This window comes from Cyprinodon variegatus, unplaced genomic scaffold, assembly GCF_000732505.1.
Source record: "Cyprinodon variegatus isolate N-32 unplaced genomic scaffold, C_variegatus-1.0 Scaffold1, whole genome shotgun sequence".
NCBI classification, from domain to species: Eukaryota; Metazoa; Chordata; class Actinopteri; order Cyprinodontiformes; family Cyprinodontidae; genus Cyprinodon; species Cyprinodon variegatus.
Window position 1 is genome coordinate 3,049,253 of NW_015150454.1, and position 19,318 is coordinate 3,068,570.

Genomic DNA, 19,318 nt, shown 5'->3' on the forward strand with positions numbered 1-19,318 from the left:
GGCTGAAACACTTGAAAAGCAAGGAGGCTGCTTCATCTTAAGAGCATCAAGATCAACATGTTTTGCTTTTATTTCTTTCACAAATTTAAAGTGTTAAAATGAGAAGAGTTTATTGTTCATTCTTCAACAATGATGTGTAGATTAAGTCAACTTTTTGCAAAATGGGACGACTGGATATCTAATTTAAAGTTAATGGTTCAAATGTGACTTACTTTACTGTAAGTTAAAAGCATATGAAAATATTGCATCAAAATGAAACTCCAATTAAGGGGTAATTTCTCAATCTCACCAAATATAAAAAAGCTTAACAATCCCCCTAACTGATAGGATTGTTTTAGATATTACCAAAAGTCTGCTGACAAAACTCCCCAAAGACATTCTGGTAAAAATCCTATAAAGGTGGTGTGCATTCATTCTGGTTTATTTCTGTACTGTTTACACTAATCTACTCAGACGTAAAATCTAATAGTGTGTAAGAGTTATTTTACGTACAAACCCAGCTTTTCATACATCATAAAGACCAAGGAACAAGGCAGGTCAGAAGGTTAAAAGCAGAATAAGTCAATAAAGCATATTTTAAATATCTTACAGAGGGCTGTTCAATCCATCCTCTGAAAATTAAAACAATGCAACAAATGAAAAGAAGACAGAAACAAGATTTAGTGCCATCCAGAATTTGTAGCAAGCCATACAGTAAACTCATCAAATGTGAAAGAAGGCTCTCCACTCAAAGTGAGCCCAGAGATAAACTTTTAGATGATTAAGCAGCATGTAGTATGGTGGGAAAAACTAAACATAAACCTGAATACCACATATTAATATTAGTCCCTAGATTTGTTGAGCTAATAAATGTAAAGCTAAAAAGTAGGGCTGAACAATTTAGCGTGATTTAAAGATTGTGGAAATAATCAACTAATTTAGTATTCGATTACCCGTTAACTGGAGTTTAGAGACTCTAAAACATGCCTTTAGCTGACAGAGTGAACCACTTGAAGCAGTAATTATACAAAGATTGTAAGTAAAAATTTTGCATTTAATATAAAAATCTTTTTTGGCTGTCAATATGCTCTATCCAGAACTCCTCAAGTGGAAAAGTTTAAGTTTCACCTGCCTTAAATTAATAAAAAGTCTTCTTTAAGTAATATTTGGCTATCCGATTATTAATGGATTAATCAAAAAATAATCGAGGGATTAATCGATTTGCAAAATAATTATTAGTTGCAGCCCTAGCTACAAGACTTGCAGTAATTACAATTCTTGTACAAATTCTAGTCTATTTTGGTCTATTAGACAAAAAAAAGTACAAAACACACTCAGATTTGTAATGTGACAAAACATGAAAAGATGTAAGTGGTGTGAATACTTTTTTAAGTCATTTTTAACTGAAGAGACACAAACTGACTTCAGATATTTTGTCTCCCTGTGAAATTTACCAAAGGGGGACATTTCCCTGATTTTACTAGTATCTGGTGTTATGCTTGAAGTTCGTTTTCTAACATAATCATAACTGTTCATTGTTCTATACTAAGGGTTTAAGGCTTAAGTATTTTTAATCACAAGATATCTTCCTGAATAACTTTGAATTTATTCCCGAGAACATTTTTTTAATGACTCATTGGGGTCTTACAGTAACCAATGTTGTAACTGTAGAAATGAGGAAATGAGAAATTTTCACATAGTCTCCCTGTTTAATTCAATGAAAGAATTTGAACAATACTAACTACTGGGCCAAACACTGAAACATTCTTAACTACAGCTTTATTGAGACTTCCTTTTAGATTAACATTTCAGTGAAAAAAGGGCCTTGCTTCAGGACAGGAATAGGGAAAAGAAACAACAAAATGAAACCAAAACCATTTTCACTCTGAAAACTCTTTAGGGTTTGGGTTAAGGTTAGACTTAAGCAGCCAAGGCTAAGCATTTCTGTCCTGAACACTGTTTGTCTTCTCCGTGCTTCACATCACAATCCAATTCTGTGGAGGAGTAACGGGCTGGTGGGCAGCTGAAGCTCACTGCACTGCTCCTGTGTGTGTGCTGAATGTTAGGAAACCATGGCACCGAGAAAGTCTGAGAGGCTCCATCCAGCAGCAAAAACGCAGCTGAATCCCTGCGTCACACTGCGGTGGAGATCTGGAGAAGTGGTCAGTAAGTATAACTGGAGTAAATGCCAGAAAAAGTAGGCTGCTGACAATAAGATAGAACCAGGAAACTGACTAATGGAGAATTAAACAAAATGAGCTGCATTGAAATGATCTCTTGCTAAAAATGAAAAACAAAAAAAAAACTGGCCTAGGGCCCAAAACTGACCTTGTCATTGAATTGCCCTGTGATTACGTCTGGGGACGCCCTTCCTGCACATTATTCTACTCTGACCAATGAAAAGGAGTCAGAATGGCTTCAACATGAAAGAAAAACATAGTTGAGTACTGCTTTACACGGCTGTCAAGTTTATTTAAATGCTTAAAGTATAATCTTTACAAAAAAAAAAAAAACATTTATTATGATTAAGAATGTAGGTTGATTTTAAAGCTAAAAAAAAATGATCCAAACTCAGACATAGTTTTCTTTTAAGTCATAGGAAAAAACCAGACAACATAACCTAGTCTGACAACACAATTGCAAATTCCCATGGTAAATGGTAAATGGCATGTACTTATATAGCGCCTTTATTCAAGTTAGGAGACTTGACCAAAGCGCTTTACACTACATTCATTCACCCATTCACACACACACTCACACTGATGGTGGCAAGCTACATTGTAGCCACAGCTGCCCTGGGGCTCACTGACAGAAGCGGGGCTGCCGTACACTGGCGCCACCGGGCCCTCTGACCACCATCAGTAGACAATGCAGGTGAAGTGTCTTGCCCAAGGACACAACGACACTGAAAGTCGGAGTCGGGGCTTGAACCGTCAACCCTTCGATTTCAGGGCAAACTCCTACATCCAACGTCACTGTCGCCCCATGCGGGCAGCATGAACAGATATTAAACATGGTCTACATGTTAATATTTTGTGTCTTCTCAACAGATTTCCTACATGAATACATTTTTAAAAAGTCAACTGTTTAAATGATAAAATGTCATAAAAGGTCAACGTTAATACAGTCAAGGACATATTTGAGAGCAAGTGAGTTTTCCAAACCGCTCAAGGAGGCATGATCAGGGGAGAAATAAATTATTCTCTGTTAAATAAACCGATCTTTTTTACCTCACTTCTTGATTCTAAACCAGGTTTACTATGAAAACATTAAAGGATGGGTAACTTATAAACGAAGGACCATACAATTGGTTTTAGGAGAAATCTTTGCCTCAAAATAAGCACTCTCGGCTGCAAAAGCCAGATATTATTATCAGAGACTTCAGGTCATTGTAATGAACATCGCGTCTCAGGCGACCCAGCTGGGGCTGTCAGATCCTACGCCCTAGAGGCAAACTACCAACTCTCTTTACACAGTGCAACTCAAGAGCCTTTTGCCACATTTATGATGTTTGAGATGTTCCTTGTCTTTTTTCATTGCAAAAAGCTGACAATCTTTTTTTCTTCAAAACAAAACCTAGATGTCTGCTGTGTATAAATCATGCAAAAGTGCATCACAAGCATTCGGAAAACCCCTACCTTGTGATTGGTTAAATAAAGAAAATCATTGCAAAGACAACAATAATACCTAAAGGCTGCAATCAAAGGTCCCTCAATAAGGTTTAGAATAACAATTATTTTTGCTTTTTAACAAAATAACTCAATCTAATTCTGAAAACATGCTGCATTTACTGGGCTATTGCAAATTATGTTAGGAAAACAGAAAATTATTTCAACAATTATAGCATTTTTCTAAGGTTGCAGTGTTTCATGACAATTGCTATCAGATACTGAAACTGAAATAAAAATCTCAATAACAGACACACTTTTTAGGAAAAATGAGGGAGCTGCAGGCAAAGCAAAAAATAACAGTGTGATATCTAACTTCTCTATGATTATCATGCATTTTCTATTTATCCTTTATTTAACTATAGCTCCATTGAGATGAAAAATCACTTTTCAAAGAGGGACATAACAAGACGGCCACAGAGTTAAAATAAAACTAATACATTTGTACCTATAATAACAAAAAGCCTGTGAAAATATAATTAATAAGGAATAGAAAGCTAATCATGATAGGCTGCATTACAAGTGCAAACTGTTAGGTTTGATGTGATTGACTTGAGATACAGTTTGTGACATAGGAGTAAGAGGTAAAAAGATCACTACATATACATCCATAATTATAGGGAAATCTAAACAATCTTTTACTTTGGACTAAATGATGCATGATTAAACATTCACTACACTGGACCCAACAAAAAAAACACATCTGACCTCCTCAGGATCTATGGTTCCATTTCTCTGGGACAAAGTTTTCAGAATATGACTCCAGAAACCAATGGATAAGGCCACAAAAGCTACAATCATTGTTTATATGCCATGATAAATGTGCTACAGGTTAGAGCTCTGCGATACATAAATAACATAAAATTGTCATAATCAACATTAGCAAAATCCTAATAAAAAATGCATGTACAGTTATAATCTCAAGTGTCGTGTAAGCAGCGTATCTATGCAGGTATTTGAAAGGTTGAAACCGGATATCTATTTATTGTATTCAGTCAAGAAGTTTAGCGAGGTTAGGATGACGAAAAAGTCTACTAAGAACCAGAATAAGGAAAAGGCTATTTTTAGCAGAATTCCGCTAATTTTTTTAATTGGATGCTAGAAAACAAAAGGAAAGCCTGGATCATGATTTCATGGCTTTGCAAAATTAAATTGAGGCAGGCAATGTCTTTGCAGTACTCAGCAAGAGTAAAGTAGAGAAAACCTGCTATTGGTACAGGACAAAATGACAAATAACCAAAACAGAATTTAATTACTCAAAGAAATCCGGTATGTTCTGCTTGTGAGCAAAGCCGGGATAGAGAGTTTATTTAAGAGTTTGCTTTGGATGTATTATGATGAAAATTAAGTGGTGAATGTGCTTAAATTTACATTATAAGCAGCAAAGCAGCAAATGGCTCTGCAAATGCCAACAGCAATAGTAATAAGCTCGCAAAGCCATTAGTAATAAAGAGTCATTTGGAATTAATAATGAAATGACAGTCAGAGCTTTATCAGGCTGGTGGCATTTTATTATTACCTTCACCAAGGAGGTTATGCTTTTAGGAGAGTTTGTGTTTCTGTGTACAAGATAACTTGAAAAGTTATGGACAGGTTTTAATAAATTTTTTATCAGAGGTGTCCTTCAGCCCAAGGAGTAATTCTTTGAATTTTGCTAGTGATCCAGATTATAATCAGGATACAGGATTTTTTTTTGTAGATTCTCTAACAGTATTAAAAAACTGTTCCCCACTAAAGGTAGTTTACTGAAGACAAAAACACAAGAAAAAGGAACGTTGTTGGTTTGTTATCAGGGTCAATTTAAATTTTATGAACAGATTTAAATTAATGCTGGCATGATGTTCACCTCATAGTTGAAGCATTTCAGCATTTCAGAAAATTTTGTTAGGAGTAAGCTACTGTTACCACAAAACAGATTTAGTTTTTTTATTTTTCAATGAATTAACTGCCACAGCATTACTTGATGAAAAAGAAATGTGATTCACCAGAACAATCTTGGCTCAAGGCAGATATTACTTTTGGAATTAGTGAAAATAAAAACAGAGAAAACTTTAAAATGTGTGTACCACGAGTATAGGGGGAAAACAATCAGATAAATAAAGGATTATATAATATTTAATCGGAGAAACTATTATAACCAGTTCATGTAGCTCCCAAAGAACAGGTCGATCTGACCGGAGCCTCTGCAGGCAGTACTGCATCAATGCACGAAAGCCTTTCTCTGGCTGCAATCAGATTCTAGCACCTGGAGAGGGACATTTGTCCTCCAAAGAGAGGAACATAGCAGGTGAGTTCCGCCTCTGACAAACCAGTGTTTCATATGACTATGAGCTTTTTGAACACCTTGTGATGAACAAGCAATTAAAATTAGACCAATCATTTTGAAGTGAAGCCATGAAGCAAAAAGCTTGCTAATTAAAAAAATCCCCAGCTTTGTCAGCTTATCTAATGCCTTGCAATAAAAGCTGATTCATTGAATCCTTATGTTCCCATTTGCGTCTCTGTTTGGTTCCAAACCTTCAGTGCTTGGAAATAAAAACTGCTTATAAAAATACTACGACTTTAGTATGTATGAAACAAAATCTACAGGTTCTGCTTTCTTTGGCTTCTGTTTGGATGTAATACATAAGATGTTTTAACACATGGGTTGCACCTTATTAACAGTAACAGTGATACCCTTAATAACTACCGTTGTTCTGTTGTAGTAACTCTGGTGTTGCAGAAGCAGATGGGTTAACTCCCACACCATATATATATATAAATAAATGTCAACACTTGCATTAAAAGCAAAGCTGACTTTCCCCCCATCTGGGTGCCGCCCATTATCCCACCACTGCTGAAGGCTGATTGAAGTCTGAGACCTTTCGAACAGATCTTTACAATTTAGACATTAGCTGAAAAAGAAAAGTTGCATCCTGTGCAGATTAGCTGCTAAAAGATCCACTTAGTCTCAACTTTGAGCCGAAGTCATTATGCTCTGCCTTATGTCACCACTTTCTGATGAGAGAAAGTGGATGTTTGTTTACAGCCCAGGCACAGCATAATCAAGGTAGCTGCTTTCTGAAGGGGCATTCTTACATTGTTTTTTTTCAACAGCTGGATTTCTTGGGGTGGGCTAAGCAGTTGCCCTTTAGACAGCAGAACTCAATTCAATTAAATCTACTTCAGTTCATATAGTACCAATTCAGATCACGTCATCTCAAGGCACTTTAGAGAGACAACCAGATCTGGAAAACCGGCTGATTGCATTACTGACTTGAAAGTAATCCCTGAGCATGCATGTAGCAACAGTGGAGACGAAAATCCCCTTTTAACAGGAAGAAACCTCCAGCAGAACCAGGCTCAGTGTGAGTGGCTATCTGGTGAGATCAACTGGGGTTCAAGGTGACGGAAGCAGAGATACGGAACTCATGAAGATAGTTCAAACATCAGAAATGTTCTACATTAAATAGGCCCTTTATGCATCCTGCAAAAGTATATTGACAGTTTCTAGTGATAAAACAAACTTCAATGCAATTTGTCAGTATTTGAAATGATAAACCAATAAAAAGCAGTGTCGGTCTATTAGACATTTGATTTGAATTTTTCTCATTCATTTGTTTAATACTATAAGTAATACTTCATTCAACTGTGTTTTATGGTTTCAATGATGCATCGTTAACTTTTACACCCAGCACACACACAGCATATCGCTATAAGATACAGCTGTGTTTCCTGCCTGGCTTGTGGTTACCCGTTTACATCTTGCCACTTTATATTTGTAAAGTAAATGCATAATAACTGTCTTGTCATCAGATTCTCCATCCTGAGATCTGTATCTTTGAGCTCCTCCAGAGTTACACATAGTCCTTTCTGCTACACTTGCAATACTGATATTGCAGCTTGGTAATGTGTGTTCTAAGCTCATTATTTACACACTAAAAAATATTTAGTGTTCTAATGACAGCTAAAGCTCACAGATTGTTAGGAGCACAGACATGTAGTAAGGGGCATGAAAATGTGAATTCTTCATATCTGATATCGACATCACCACTTTTACCAATGTTGGTGACATAGCATGATCTTCTAAAATCAAACAAAGCTACTCTTAGCTGCTCTTCAGAATAATCCTCAACCTCTCCAACATCTTGGGTATAGATGGATTTAGGTGGATTAGTAGGTACCCTTGGGAATATTGTTTTATAACTTAGCCTTTGCTTAAACGGATTCAAAACTTTATCCTTGATCTGTCAAATATGCTGCTTGATCCTCTTGATGGTGGTTATTCACAAACAAATGACAAATTAGTATTTACTTTATCTGATTTCTGAGGCAACCAGTTGCACAAGATGTTTTTATAAAAAGAATGGTGGCATTACAAATACATGCAAAAATATTTCAAATTTTTGTACCCTTGTAACAGATTAGGCAGTTAAAAGGGACACTGAATTCTGACTTGCAATGCCTTTAACAAGGCATTGCCTTAAAATAATTTCAATTAGTTTAATTTTAAAAAGCCACTATGTACATAATACAGTTTCGTCTTCTAGTTCGCTGTTATCAGCTAAGAAACCCAGGGTAAGTGTAGAAGCTCTAATCATGACATCAACTATTGCTGTCCACCTGCAGCAGCTCCATGCTCCTTTTAGCTGAGGCAGCACTGGCCCTTCAGCTGATGTATGGCTGCATGTTCAGCATTCCTCTAATTTCATCACACACGCATGCATTACACCCAAGAAACTCACAAATACCTGCAAAAGCTTGCACGTGCTGCAAGCCAGAATGCAAAAAGCTACTTAAGACCATCTAAAATCTATCGACAAAAACATTGACCTTTCATCGCGTTACTTACGTTTTTAACTGAATCCATTAGCGTAACTCTGAAGTTTAATTTGCAAGATGTATGGCATCATCCACTGGAGATTAGAAGTCATTAGATTGGATCGATCCTCTTATTCTTTACACAGCCAGGAAGAGACAAAGGAGAATGGCAGACCAGGAGAATAGAGCACACTGGCTCCTTTATCCAGTTATTATGTTACAGCACTGATGATGCAAGAAGCGCAGGAGACATGGTCCTACCATTATAGCCAGGGATCAGATGTCTGACTTTTTGTGAAACAGCTTTAACATATCTGCATAGCAGGGGGGTCTACTTTGGATGCCAGATGACAGGAATATTTCTAAAATATTTCAAAGCAGAGTTATGGTTTAAAAAAAAAAAAAAAAGAATACTACACTAGGGCTGCAAATCGGTTAATCTGTCGATTATTTTTTCGATTAATCACTTAATATTTAAATAGGAAAAGGTTCCTTAAAGAACCCTTTTTACGAAATTAAATCAGGTGAAACTGAAACGTTTCCATTTCAGGAGTCCTGCATAGAAAATACTGACAGATGAAAACGTGTTTTTAATCTGAAATGCAAAATGTTTATACATTTCTTTTTTTTTTTACAATTTTATTTTTACAATTTTGCTGCTCTAAGTGGGTGGCTCAGTCAACTAAAGACATGTTTCAGAATCTCTATCATCCAGATAAAGACCAATCAATTACTAAATTAGATTATGATTATTTCAGTCATAGGTTAATCACAACTAATCCGATTAAAAAGTGTACTACACTTTTTAAGAAAAAAAAATTAAAAATACAAATCTGGGCTTAAAAGGTCGTTGAAGTCTGAGTAAGCAGAACCATACAGACAAACTGAGAGGTAATATTTTCTCTGAGAACAGGCCACAATTAACATCAATAAACCCACTATTCATACAAGAACTACCACATGCAAACTAATAAAAATGAAGGCGTTGAAGTTACTTTTTTTCGTGACTGTACCTTTAGCCATTAAACTGAGAAAACCAAGTTCCCAGTATCAAAAGTAAAAAACTGGCTCCTATCCAACAAGGATAAAGTTAAAGGAGCTCAGGAAAAGCCACATCCTGGAAACCCACAATCTCTCCTGTAAAGCACAATAAGATATGCAAGAAAACTGGCTTCTGCTGGCTCCATCCATTACCTGTCGCCTAGAGGAATCTCGTCAATATTATTTTATAAGCGATAAAATAAAGCGAGGCGGCAGGGGCTAAGAGCAGCTTAACTCACTGTGAAGCTCCAGGTGTGCAACTCAAACGTTGCAGTCATAATAAGGTAAATGCAAACATAGCAAAAAGGGAAAAAAAAATCCTCTGAATTGATTTTATTTTCACAGTATGTGGTGCATTATCAACAGACGCCTCCCCAGTGCCCCACATATGGTATAAATCTTGCTAAACCAGACACTGGGCATTTGATTTTAAGAAATATCAGGCTGTTTTCAGAATAGACTTTTTAAATCATAATATTATAATATATATCTAGTTACTTAAACTGTTCATATCTGTATTCCATTACAAAACCATATTTAGAGTTTAATCAGTACAGAGTTAATAGGTCAGAAGTTACCAGTTATCTTTAAACGCTGAACCAAGACGACACTGGCGTACATTAATAAAATGCAGTCAAGTTCTAATGAATTTATTGTTTCAGGTTAGGAAGAAAGGGAAAAAAAACAACAACACTATTATAGCTGCTTCAAACTAGCTGTCAAAAGCGCAATAAAAGCCTCAGAACAAGAACCAGAACCGACCATAATGCAACGCTCCATTCAAAATGTTTGCTGCTTTCTTGAGAAATTGACTGTGATTGAAGTTGTACTGAATCAATTAAACAAAGACTGTCAGAGCCATCATCTGTTTCCTACTGTAGCATAAAGCAGTAGCCATATTTCACCGCAACAAACATTTATTTTCAAAAATGTCAACAGATAAAGACAAAAAGCTGTCATCTGAGCGTTAAATCCTTTTACTGCATTCACTCCACCCAGCAATTACTTTCCTGAGAACCGTCACTTGAACACCGACAGGATGAGTTTATTCACCAGCTGATAATGACACAGTCTATTATCACTGCAGATTCAGTCCTTGTGGCTTGATCAGCTCAACCGCAACAGCTACCTGTTCCATCCTCCCTGGAACCCTTAGGCATTATATTCACTCCTTCCCTCTGCAGTAGGCTTGTCACAACGACAGATGACTTCATAGACTGCTGACAGCTAGCGTCATGTTGAAATAGACAATACTCTACATTGCATCGTAGTTACAGCTCCAAAAGGCAAAATCTCATCACCATTGAATTCGAGACAAAGCACCAACGCTAAAAAGGTCAGCAAGGAGAAAAAGACCAGATAATCAATGTGCATAATTTAGTTCTAAAGGAAGGATTTCATGTCCAGTGACTTGCAAAAAGAGGCCTCTGCAACCTTTTTTCCATTACATTATGCTACATAAACGTCAAGGAAATTTCATATAATTCTAAGTGCTAATTAATGCAGCCCACTTCCAGATTAAAATCTGAAAAGTGTGGCATGCAGTTGTATTGATCAATGAAACTCAGAACCCCTCAATAAAATCCAGTGCAACCCACTGCCTACAGAAGTCGTTAAAACAGCAGGGATATCCAAACTGTGGACATTTTTATCTCATGAAAAGTTTTTAAGAGCTTATTTCAAATTAAATGGTTTTATTAAAAGACACAAAACCAGCTGATAAAAAATGATGATAAAAATCAAGCCCTTAGCTGTGCAAAGCTGTGATAAAACCAAAGACTTGAAGCTGTGTCTAGACATGGAAGCCAGTTAAATTTTAACTTTTGTATTAATTGGGGGGGTATAAGACAAAAATAAATACATTAGAATAAGTAGATTAAAAAAAAATGGTTGTCAAATATCACAATATTAATTCAATGACAGTTGCATTGATTTAAAATGCGACCAAATGGATTTTAAACATAGAAATACTTGCAGGTAAACATCCAAGTCCTAGTCTTATTTTTATAGAACTCCCAACCTCCAGCAAAATCTCTCAGGAGCCTATTATTTAGCTAATCTGCACCAGCTGAGCAACAAAAGCCTACAATATTATACAAATTTCAACATATTGTCGTTGCCAATGTATTGTGATATACAGTATAAACGGACTGCATTGTGATACTTATTGTACAGCCGAATTGCTTATAATTATACACCTCTAGTATTTAATACATCAAATTCCTGGACTACTACAACTATGCACTAAACTGCAAAACATGCCCGTCATTGTAACATGACAGGGTGTGAATACTATGACCTACTATAAGTGCAGAAAGTAGGGGTGATAGGACTGCATGTCTCAGCAGCACTTCAAAAAAGATGTAAATTGATTTCATTACAACCCAACCCCCAAAGATGCTATGCTTTGCATGTTCTGTAGATGAAACCAAACAACTGACAGTCTGCACGCAAGAAAGACAGAAGGTGTCTTTAAATATGACTCAGTGTTCTTCTCTTTGCAAATGAAAGCATTTCCAATTATGTTTGTCATCCAAAATAAGCTTAAGGCTCCACTTGTGTAACTACAAGAAAGAAATCTGCCTATCACCTTTGCTCATAAAGCCATCTGTGTCAAAATCCTAAGTGTTTATGAAAAAGCAGCTGATCTTTATTTTGTGCTTAATGCAAGGAGGCAGGGTTATGAAAAACATAAATTGCTTTTTTTATTTTTATGCATAAGCAAATCCATGTGCACAACAGGACATGAAGCCTGGTAACTGCAACAAGCACTCAGTGTTTTTACAAGACTGGCAAAGGCATCACTAAAGGCTGCAGTGATGTAACACAAACACAGTCAGCCATTGCTAGTTTTCCCTATACACCACGCCTGGCATCACAGTGCAGACTGTATTTTAGGAATCATTTTCTGGCTGGAGGCCATGGTGTGTTACCTTTGATTGAAGAAGTAAAAGGTTTGCAACAAAGCGAATGCACATAGTAGAAATCTACAAAAAAAAAAAGGAAGTGAGAGCACAAAGCTTTACAATTTGACGCTTAAAAAAAAAAAGAAAAAAGGTTTGTTCAACATGAATCTGCATTACAAAGGAAACAGACTGCAGGAAGGAAGCTGATTTAAGATGTACCAACCAATAAGAGAGGTCAGGGATCAAAATCAACAGTTTGATTTTCTTAATTTGTTTAGATGATCAAATGTTGAAAACATTTTTTATATTAAATAAATCAAACTAAAATCTCCCACATTTAAAGAGAGAAATTAACAGGATGTACTCTGATGGACTTTTTAAAGTTAAATTCAAAGCAACAGTCATATAGTTGATTATGGGTTCCACTGGGTGAATTTGTCCGTCTCCTGATCACCAGGGGTGGAGCTACACTGTAGATAGGGGGCCCAGGGGTTGCCACGGCCACCCTTAGCCAATCATATTGGCAATACAGACAATACAGACGGTGGCAGCAGTAATACTCTTAACTAGAATATTTAAAACATTTTAATTTTTCATATATTAATCACTTGACAACAAAAACAATGTGGTTAATTATGCGCATTAGAATACTAACATTAAAGATGATAACTCATGCTCTTTTCAGAACTGGATTTTGTGTTTCATGAGATAAAGAGAAAATGATGTGTCTCTGAAAGTCATCTAGGAGTCTTCAGTGAAATCATAGATAAATAACTATTTTAACAAAAAGTTAATAATCAATTTATGTTGATATAAGTACTTGTAAATATCAATTTTATCCAGAATGGTTGTTGATAAAAGTAGGTAAGTAATGACAAAGGAAGAGATGTTTGCCTCAGAACTCAAACCTAAAAGAATTTTATCCACTATGCCTTTAATCTAGAAAGCACGGATGTTTAAATATATATGCGTCTATTAGTTTGCAAAGGCTGTAGGAAAGTATAGTCAGTCTTTATTTTAAAAATGTTGATATTGTGCTCATTAATTTTCCTGTTGGAACAGAGTAGATTGACCCTGAGGTTCGAAAACATATCCACATTCGGGCTTGGCCACCCTTATAAAGATTTTCTGGCTACGCCTCTGCTGATCACAAGAGATGATTGGAAAAATAAGCAATTTATATTAAAGCAATTACTAGATCCAATATAAATAATGCTAAAAAAAAAGTCATATTGTGTGGGTTTTCCTGTAATTGTGTAGCTTTTGGATTAAAACAGAGGAAAGCGTGGAAACCCAGCTATTAGTGTTTTTTTATTTTATTTAGCATGATGTTCTGTGGCAACAGTGTAGTTATACAGGGTGCTCCTCTGGGTTTATTATGGTTCATAATAAGACAATGTGGCTCATTAGATCTTTAACAAATGATTAAAAATAAGGGGAGGAGACACATGAAGAGTGCAAGCTGCTGAAAAAAAACAAACTGACACTATATAAATGACCCTGACATTTCTTAAGAAAAAAAACATATGATGACAGATTTTTTTTCTAGCTCCAAACATATAGGATCAGGATGCTTAACAATGCATCATCATCATCATCATCCCTGTAGAAATGCTACCATGATGGTGACAGAAAACAAAAAGAAAAGACGCCTTTGTGCTGCGGCTCAAAGATTAAACTCCCCTCGTAAATTCATTAGCAGCAAACATGCGAGCAGTCCTGTGAAATTTAATTTCCTACCTTAATGACAAGCAGCTGCGGATATAGCGACCGTGCGCCCTAAACAAGCCGCGATCCCCTCATCGCATCCCAGAGCACCGACAGACAGACGGAGCGCAGCCGCCTCTGGCTGGATTTAATCAGCGCAGCGGAGACCGGATAAAGACTGGATCCGCTTCCACAACCACAAAACGCACAGAGACTCACCGCTGCGTTCAGCTACTGACTGACGGCGGGTTGTTTATTCCATGGTCCCTGCTGAGCAGCTGTGTGAGGAGGTGCGTTACTGACTTCCGCGTTGAAGTGGACTGGAAAGGAGAGGGGGGGCATCTGCAAAGAAATAAGAAGATTTAAATGACAGGAGGCGCAAGAGGGCGCACAGTGCGGGGGGGCTTCTGTCTACAGACTGATGGAGAAAGATCTGATACATTTACCGTGGAACTGATCAGTGTCTTATAACAAGCATGTTTGTATTGCACCCACTCAATAAATACTCAAAAATAAATAAATAAATGATGCATGAAAAACTAATTTGGTCAAATTCAAATTTTTCTGGAGTTTTTCCACATAGTAATGGATGTTAATGCTGCATAAACTCCTTAGCAAAATATATAAGAAGCCTTTGGTCAGTGCCTGCTGTGATAACTGGATAGTATCATCCAAAATATGCATAAACAAGAGTAAAGGAAACAGCAAGCTTTTTTTTTTATTTATTTAAATTATGTCTCAATTTGCATGCATGAAGCTGTTGTTGAACTGGAGAGCTTCTTCAGTGACAGCCTGCTGCACCCTAAATGCACCAGGGAGCGTTATCACAGATCCTTCCTCCCAACAGCTGTAAGCCTTTAGAACCACAACTGTTCCCAACAACCTCATAAGTTGTTACATTCATGGTGATTTTGCACAGTTTCTATCTTAGTCAGTTAAATAACATGCTGCTGTCATTTTGCACATCTCTGATGTTGCTGCTATTTAAAAAATATCCATTACTGTAAAAATTTCCATATCTTTATATTGGTTATTTATTCTCCAGGTGCACAGTATATTCTTAAAACACTTTACTGTACAGTATATTATTTGTTTTTTTAATTCTTCACTATTATGTTATTCTTATACATTTTTCTAAGGTCCACATTTCTGTGACCCTTTTTTCTATCATCTTTTTGCTGCTGTAATTTCCCCACTGTGGGACAATAAAGATATTTTCTATTCTATTCTTCTACTGTAATTTCCCTTCCTATTTGACACAATAAAAACAAACTGCACAGAAGCAGAAACTATGCCTCTGTTCTCTGACCTCCACACTCTCAGGGCTAGACATGATTCACATCATCATTTTAGTATCTATATGTGGTCATGGTGTTTAATGAAAGTGTTTATATAAGCATACATTAAAATATACATTATCCTTCCTATTATTTTTATGCGTCTTTCAAATACACTTAATCTGAGGTGAGTTTAGAGTCAAGATGGTGTTAACTTTTTAAATGATGACTTTTCAGCTCAGACTATTTTACTGCACTTGGAAACAATGTTTATTCATTAGATCCATTTAATTGTGTGTTTAAATGGACAGGTCGCTAGTCCATCGCAGGGCAACACAGAGACAAACAGGACAACCAACCATTCACGTACACACTCACACCTAAGGAGAATTTTTGAGAAGCCAATTAAACAAACAGTCATGTTTTTGGACTTTGGGAGGAAGCCGGAGTACCCGGAGAGAACCCTCACATGCTCGGGGAGAACATGCAAACTCCATGCAGAAAGACCATTTCTTCCATTGTCATCAATTTTACAACTGTTGGACAATAATATTTATACTCTGTTCTGTTTTGCTCTTTTATATTTAATTTGTGATAAAAAAAAAAAAGAGCAACACTGGTTTCTGTTGAGAATTTTAAATTGGCAAAAAATAAAAATCTTTACATCTGCCAATTGCTGAATATATCACAGGCTTATGCACCAGTTCAAACTGACCTGACCCCAGTGGATTTTAACTCAGGTGGGAATAAATCACTTTATTGATACCTTTATTGATACTTATCATTTCTGTCTCTGTATTTTTTCTGTTTCATTTGAAATAATGTTTAACACATTTTTCTTTTACACACAAGTGCATTTTTAGAGAGGAGAATTATAGACGAAGCCCTAAAGCTCCACTTGTGAATATATATCTGTTGGCTGGAAGCAAACAATTCTGAATGTTACACTGCAAGAAAGGATATGACAAAAAAAAAAAGAAAGAAATAACTTCCTTCCTGACCTTTCCTCAATGTTCTTGGGCCTCATTATCTTCACCAGCACAGTCTGACATTAAATTACCTGCAAGTGGAATCTATTTACTAATTAGTTAACTTCTGATGTAAATTGGTTGAGAAGATCTCATTTAGGGGTATCAGATGTACTGTAAGGGACTGACTACAAATGCATGTCATGCTTTTCAGATTCTTATCAGTAAAAGATTTTCCTATTCCTCTTCACATTAATACTTTGAAATTAATAAAATAATTTGTATTTGCAATATGCAAAAAAAAAAAAAAAAACAAAAAGGACAAGTTGCAGACTTTCTTTAGTGTTTCAAAAAACACCTTTATTAAATGAAACATTTATTGGTTTAGTTCTAATGATATAATTAAATCAGTTACCATTAGGTTACCAACAGATATAATGAACTTGTTTAGAGCTAGTAATCGATGAAGAAACACTCAAAGAGCTGTTTAAGTTAAGATCATTTGATGAACTCTGATACAGTGGTCATTAATTCAGACCATGAATGGTCTGGTGTTTATTGTGTGCCTCTGAATCACCACATGTCCTGTAACTAACTCCCCACCAAGAGAGCCTCTCGCTCAGAGAGCAACATTTCGGCGGTTCTCAGTTCTCCTCTGTTTACTCAGAGCCTCCGCTTTGTCTCTGTGAAACCTATCGTTGTGTTTGGACTTATTACTGATGCACTGCTTGCCGCACCGCCCTTGGGGTCACACAACAGAGTCTCTGTGCCGACAAAGAGGGAACTTCGGGAGTGAGTCTACCAAATTGTCATGCTTGTGTATCTGCGTCAGAGATATACAGGCTGTCTCTCTTTGAAGCCACAGAGGATTAGGGCTCATGTGTTAAATGTGAGAGAGGCATGTGAGCAAAGTGCAGCTGCTCCCCTGGACACTAAAACAGCATTTTGTCACATTCAGTGAACATGGAATCCAGCTTCTTTAGAAAGAAACAACCCTTTCTCAGTTGGAACATCATTGCCCTCATGTGCTCTGGGTTTCTCCCAGCTTGAGAAACTATGAGCCTAATTAGACCAGGGCCTGTGTTAATTTGGGATGTCTAAATGGTGTAAGAGCAGGATTTTAACATGCCAAATCCTACAAAGTCAACAAGTCTCATAGGAGAGAACAAACAGAATAAGAGTCCAGGGGTGGAGGAGACAAATTCATCCTAAGAACATGGCGGGTTGTTCAGGATAAAACGGTTAAAGGTGACATTGGAGAGATAACAACAGGAACCCTCATGGTGTTCCAAGTATGCATAGTTCCCTTCTCTCTGATCCTGCATGTTGGTCCTGTCAGACTGGTAATGTTTGCCACTTGTTTTGGCTGTGACTTGTTTATGACTCAGCTGTATGCTGGTTTGGTTTTTGAAAAGAGCTTTTTAATTTATAGAAAACAAAAAGTAAAGTTTGCAGGACAAATAAATGCTACATGATCAAAATCGTATTTTATCTTTGTAAAGTATGTTGGTTTCTGAAACCACCAATCTTTATTATGCCAACATGCAAAATTCACACAAAAGAGTTTTAAGGCTTGGATTTGGCTTAATAAGTGAACTACTTGAATGCACTATTTCACAAGTAGTGACAGTAACTAACTTTTAAACCTTTTTCTGTTCTTTTCTGTTGCAAGCTTTGTTTCATGTGACAGGCCGATATTGTAGCTTGTATTTGTATTCATCCCTCAGGGTTTGATTCAGTATTATTGGTAATGACATCTATGACGTCACACCATGTTTGTTAGAAACCACTTCATAAATATCTAAGATACATTAAAAATTCATATACCGGAGAAAGGAAGAATTAAGTATGCAAGTACCTAGCAGTCTGAGTGTAACTTTAAGATGCTGCAGAGACCTGCAGCTAATGTAGAAAGAATCTGTGGACAGGACAACCGTAATGTGAACTTCACAGATCCATTCTAGTTGGAAATCAAGAACACCAGAGTTCCACTTAAAGAAAGATGAAAACATACGAGACATGCTGGAAAAAACACTAAAGAGGGACAGAGACATACAAAAGATAGGTTATTCTATATAGTATTATTCATTTTACATGCAGCTATATAGCAATTTATTAGTAGAAAGATAGTTGAATACCATAGAATACCATACCATGAATCATCATAATTAAATGGATCACAACTTTGTGTTTAAACGGAATCCGAATCAAACCTCTAAAGGTTGCGAGCCACTACACCCATCACCAATCAAGATAATTTCTCCTAAAAGCTCCATTTGAAAAACAAATACAATTTTTATCTTTGAAAAAATGTAGTTTTCTGCTCCTGGAAGAGCTGCAAAAGACTGGGAGATTCTCAGAAAAGACAACAGACTTTTGACCGTGTGTTTTGTGAAACACACACTAAAACCTATCATAAGCTATTGGCTACTGTACCACTGGAGTAAAAACAATCCACTCTTAAGTGACTCCTACCATGCTGTACCTGACCTACTGTTTTAGCAGTGCTGCTCACCGTCTCTGTGTGCTATTTATTGTATGTATAGCCAGAGTGAATCTGCATTGATACGTTTAGTTATGAAGGCTTTTGATCATAAATGGAAGCTCTGGTCACACTGAGAATAGCCAAACTTTGAGTGCTTGATAAAAAGATAAAACAGTTTCATACATTTACTATGACTCTAATATAAAGCTACTCTGTGTTTAAAATACATTAGTATAATTTACTTGAACCGCTTGGCTAGGGGCACATTCCTTTGAATAATAAGGTATCCTTTGCCGTGTTAAGGTGGATTCATCTCCTAAGAGAAAACACGCAGGGGTTCAAGATGGATCTGCTGCACGGCCCAATTATAGAGGATCAAAGCCAGACAACACATAGGAGGAAAATGGGGATAAAAATACAGACGTGGCTCTGGTCAGTGATCGTCAGACACACAAGAACAGCATCCGGAGAGAATAATAAGAGGTGC

The 19,318-nt window shown here is 36.6% G+C and overlaps 1 protein-coding gene across 3 annotated transcripts in view; it reads right to left on the reverse strand.

Annotated features, from left to right (window-relative positions):
• LOC107095557 (E3 ubiquitin-protein ligase MARCH8-like) overlaps nucleotides 1-14,427 on the reverse strand; it is a 97,005-nt gene extending 82,578 nt beyond the window's left edge. For 2 of the 3 annotated variants that reach the window (XM_015391902.1, XM_015391736.1), the window contains exon 1: nucleotides 14,135-14,404. The gene's annotated coding sequence lies outside the window, so the exon portion shown is untranslated. Of the gene's footprint in view, nucleotides 1-14,134 lie in introns of all 3 variants that reach the window. The other variant, XM_015391811.1, reaches the window with a different exon arrangement.
• Nucleotides 14,428-19,318: the final 4,891 nt, after the last annotated feature.